At 37.9% G+C, this 5,157-nt stretch overlaps 1 pseudogene; it reads right to left on the bottom strand.

The window, feature by feature from the left end:
- Positions 1-2,208: 2,208 nt before the first annotated feature.
- On the bottom strand, positions 2,209-4,398 carry LOC126766470 (uncharacterized; annotated as a pseudogene).
- Between the last annotated feature and the right edge of the window lie 759 nt (positions 4,399-5,157).

The raw sequence follows: 5,157 nt of genomic DNA, 5'->3' as shown, positions 1-5,157 counted from the left end.
CTAACTGCTGAAACCTTCTATTTAAAGTTGCTTCGCAATCCTTCTACAATGGTAAGTGATCGTAGTCAAGTTGCTTTTCCCACTTGGATCGGGTCGCAGAGTCAACCTTTGTCATAGCTATTATTTGCTTCTCATCGCCCAGAGATAGCAAAGAGTCATAAACAGCAGACACTTCATCAATCATTGATCGCAATGAAGGCGCGGATGGCTTTGGGATGGTTGGCAGCTCAAAAAGTTTAGATGTTGTATTGAAAAATATCAAGCATTTATTATCATAAACTTTTTTGAGACTTGCCAACGCTTTCGGATAATTTTCATCCGACATCTGAAACGCTTTAATTGTTCCTAGAGCCTCTCCAGATAGACAATTTACCAAATGGTTAAATTTTTCTATACCTGGGATATTTGGATCATTATGAACCAAGCTCTCAAACAAACTCATAAAATTTTTAAATTCTGAGTATTCTCCCTTGAATTTCGGCAAATTCATTTTAGGGAGCCTTGAGCTGTGAGAAGCTACGAAAGATGTTTCGGCAATTGACGTTCTATTTTTGGCTAAAATATTTTTAATTATTGATTTCGTTTTAACAATTATGTCCTCTAACTCCCTTCGGGCCATGACGTCTTCATCAATCTCTTCAATTTTAGATTGGCATTTCATTAGCTTTTCACTATGTGAATTTAATATGTCGAGCCGACATTCCAATTCAATTGGATCTAACGACATGGTTTTTTCTAAAAGGCAAAATAATATTTTCCGCCACCGTCCTTTGACGTTTTAATGTCTTTAAGTCGATCAACTCCTTACTTGGAGAGAGGTTGGCGATAGTTGGCTTTGGCTTGCTCATTTTTGCTTGTTTAAATTAAATTTCCGGAAAAAAAAACTACAAAGGTTGGCAACAGATATATTAAGAATCGATAACGAAAACGAAAAAATGTATATGTCGGGTTATCGTTCGGATTTTTCGTATTTTATTGCACAGATTGTATACGGCGAATAAACTTGATCACGCCACTGTCAACTTGAGACTCTCCGCCAGCATTCTAGCATACCGAAAATGTTTTCCAGAAAATGCTGCAACGAACATACTGGTATCGCTCAAGCATACACGCACAACAATCGTAGTGCGTATCTCTCTCTCAAACCTCACACAACATCTCTTTCTCATATTCGCATCGAACTATTCTGACCATCTGGCGAATAGATGGAACAAAGCGTACTAACAAACAACCGTTAGAGTGCAGAGACGAGAATTGTCACTTTTACACTGGTTACCATAATTTAAGATCCGACACGGCCATTCTGACAATTACACGTCCTCGTGTACTGTAATCTTAATATTACAAATATGACTTATAAATTCGGGATTATAGCTTGTGTTTTCTTTTACTCATCAATTTCAAATACCATTTATTTATTTGATATATTACCTTACGCTTAACATTTTCTCTTATTTCATAATCTTTCATTATTTTACATTTTACACAACATTACAAACAAATTCCAATTCTTATTTTTATTACATAACCAAATTCATTTTAACATTTAATTCATTCCATTTGCTTTTCAGCAATTCAAAATTCGACTCTAGTTATTGTCACTATGATTTCCTTTTGATTAAGAGCATAGTCCCGTCAAGAACGCCACACGCCATGTCCCAACTTTCGTCTTTCACTTGTGCTTGCCCAATGACGCAGATAGCTCAAATCTCAAAACCATATCTCCAACTCATACATTTCAATCAAATATTGTCATATATCAACCATGCATAAACTTTGCATCCGCCAGGTTATTTCCATTTGAATTCTCAAACACATCCGCCATTCACATACATTTTCTTATCGAAGTCTATTGCAACTTCATTTCAACCATTCCATACTCTATATGGACATTTTGTTTTCACATAACATATCCTCTCACACGGATATATTATAACCATTTCAACAAGTCTCAGGCGGGCACTCCAATTCACTCGGAACATAACCATCTGGCATCTTTCTCAAATCTTCATGACAATATTTATAAGTTCTCTTATTATGCAATGACTTCAAGATATACATCTATCTTCTTCTAGAACTTCACTAACCAAAAATGGTCCTTTAAACTTTGCATCCAATTTAGTTTGATGCCGTTCTTCATTTTTCAGTAAAACAAAATCTCCAATTTTATGTCGTTCAACTGCTGCTTTATTTTTATCGAACCTTATTTTAGCTAGCTTGATTGTTCATATTTTCAATTGCCCTATCTCTAGCATTAATTTTATCTACCTCCATCTCTGTATCATACGGTGGAATCAAACCCAAAGGACGAGCCTCCTTGCCGATAAGTAACTCTAGGGGACTTGCTTTGGTTGCACCACTCACTGTGCAATTCAAGGCAAGTTGTACCTCACCTAAAGCATCCTGCCAAGATCGGTGACTTGATTCAGCCGCTGACAGTAGATTCTTAAGTGTACTCGTCACACGTTCAACTTGGCCGTTTGCACGGCTTCCTCCTGTAGCTATAAGATGAAGCTTAATCTTTTGTGATGTACAAAATTCTGAAAATTTCCCACTAGTAAAACATCTACCCTGATCAGCTATTATACGCTGCGGTATTCCGAACAAAGAAATAGATGATTTCATTGCCTGAATACAACTGTCAGAATCTAATCTTAAAGTATGGAACAAATAAGCAAATTTTGTTAAGGCATCAATTTGTACTATCACGTATTCCTTAAGATCATTCTTCCCACTTAATTTTCCAGTAATGTCGATATGCACCATGTGCCATGGCACATTCACTTTTGGAATTGAATGTAACTCGGCTTGTATCTTTCCAGATTAACCCTTAACAGTTTTACATGTAATGCAGCTATCGACAAACTTCCTAACATATTTATTCATCTTACCAAACCAATAATATTGGTAAGACTTGTCAAGAGTCTTTTTCCATCCCAAATGCATGATGGACTCGTGCACTTTATTTATTACTGACCATCGAAATGCATGGGGCACTACTGGCAAACAACGGGTTCTTCCATTTCTCTGAACTTTACGAAACAAGACACCTTTTCTCAACTCATAAGTCTGTGCAACATCATCTGTCAACTCTTTAGAGTTAAGTTAATGATATCAGTAATTTCAGAATCCTGGCGCTGTTCAGCAGCAAGCCAGTCACTTGAGATTTCTGCCAAATTTATCAGGTGTCAAGATGATTTCGTATCCTTGACTAAGGATTTCCCTACCAATTACAATATCATTTGTGAGATGCTTATCTGCTATGACGTGAAACAGTACTTCTACAATATTTCCATTAATAATACATCTAGACAGTCTTTGTAGCTTACTTGAAATGCCAGCGTCGCCAATACCTCGTATTATGACAAGATTATTAATAAATTTGCCATCAAATTTATCGGCAACACTACTTCGAATAAGCGAGCATTCTGCTCCAGAGTCAAAACAAATAGGAAAGATCTCACCCTGGTGTGTCAAAACTCCTTTTGGCTCAGCCACAAAACATTGATTACATTTCTTCTCAGTAACTGCTCCAGATTTAGCTGCATTGTTCATACACCGACTGGCAAGATGCCCAAGTTGTCCACACCGGTAACAGGTCACATTCTGCAAATCGCGATGCTGTTTATTCTCCGATTCAGACCGCTTTAATTTACACTCCGCCATTTTATGTCCTGGTTTCTTGCATAAGTGGCACACAATTTTGGCTCGCTTGGAGTCGCCGCTATTACCCTCAGTACTTCCAGCACTCCGCTTTTTGTCAAATGTAAATGCTTTCAGTTCCATCTGGAGTTGACTTCTAGTTTGTACATTTGACGAAAACACCATACGCTGCAAACGGTTGTCAAAATTGGCCATATGCGCAAGTACCGTGGATACAGCTATTTCCTCGGCGTTCATATTGCGCCATTTTGTGGTCAATGACGTCACCATACGACTTGCGTACACTGCAGGGCACTCATTGTGGGCTGGACGGTTGTTCAGCAGATTCAGGAACATAGCTGCCGGCATTTCCTTAATCTCGAAACGCTGTATAAATAGTTCTTTAAACTGCTCCCAATTAATGCCGGGATAGCAGATCTGTGCAAGCCACGCTGAAGCACTGCCCTGCATACAACTACTCAACATCATGATAAGTGCGCTGCCATCAATCTGCTGTTCGTCCATAATAATGCTTGCCGTTGCACACCATTGAGTCCAATCAGCTCCAGTTACATCTGAGTTAAATTTTGGCAAAACCACTTGATTTTGTGGACGCACAGACGCTTGCATAGCTTTACACATTTCGATGAAATTGCGATTTTGCAGTTCCATAATAGTACGCCACTGATCTTCAGAAAATGTAGGAGTTGCCACTGATCCCACTTCTGATGTCGGGTTATCGTTCGGATTTTTCATATTTTATTGCACAGATTGTATACGGCGAATAAACTTGATCACGCCACTGTCAACTTGAGACTCTCTGCCAGCATTCTAGCATAATGAAAATGTTTTCCAGAAAATCCTGCAACGAACATACTGGTATCTCTGTCTCTCGCAGTGGCTCAAGCATACACGCACAACAATCGTAGTGCGTATCTCTCTCTCAAACCTCTAACCTCACGCAACATCTCTTTCTCATATTCGCATCGAACTATTCTGACCATCTGGCGAATAGATGGAACAAAGCGTACTAACAAACAACCGTTAGAGTGCAGAGACGAGAATTGTCACTTTTACACTGGTTACCATAATTTAAGATCCGACATATATATATCGATTCCCAAATATACGAAAGCCAAACCAATAATAGCAATAAAGGTTGGCAACAAATATATTTGGAATCGATTACGAAAACGAGAAAAAGTAATATCGATAGATGCCATGACATAAGTAAAGATGAATTTATAGGCAACTTAAAAAATTATGCTGAATCTAATGTGAAAGTCAAGAATCACATAATAGTAGGCGGCTTCAATATAAATTTAAAAGACATGGACTATCACGAGGACTTACTCATATCTGTACTCTTAAACTTAAATTACATTCCATATTTCAATGATACCACTAGACCAAACAACGCCAATGGAACTTGTATAGATAATATGTTCGTTAAGACTAACATTAATAATATTAACACAATTACATATAAACATACGCTTACTGATCACCTTCCAA

Source organism: Bactrocera neohumeralis, unplaced genomic scaffold, assembly GCF_024586455.1.
Source record: "Bactrocera neohumeralis isolate Rockhampton unplaced genomic scaffold, APGP_CSIRO_Bneo_wtdbg2-racon-allhic-juicebox.fasta_v2 ctg1342, whole genome shotgun sequence".
Taxonomy (NCBI): domain Eukaryota; kingdom Metazoa; phylum Arthropoda; class Insecta; order Diptera; family Tephritidae; genus Bactrocera; species Bactrocera neohumeralis.
This window is presented reverse-complemented; position numbering and strand designations above follow the sequence as displayed.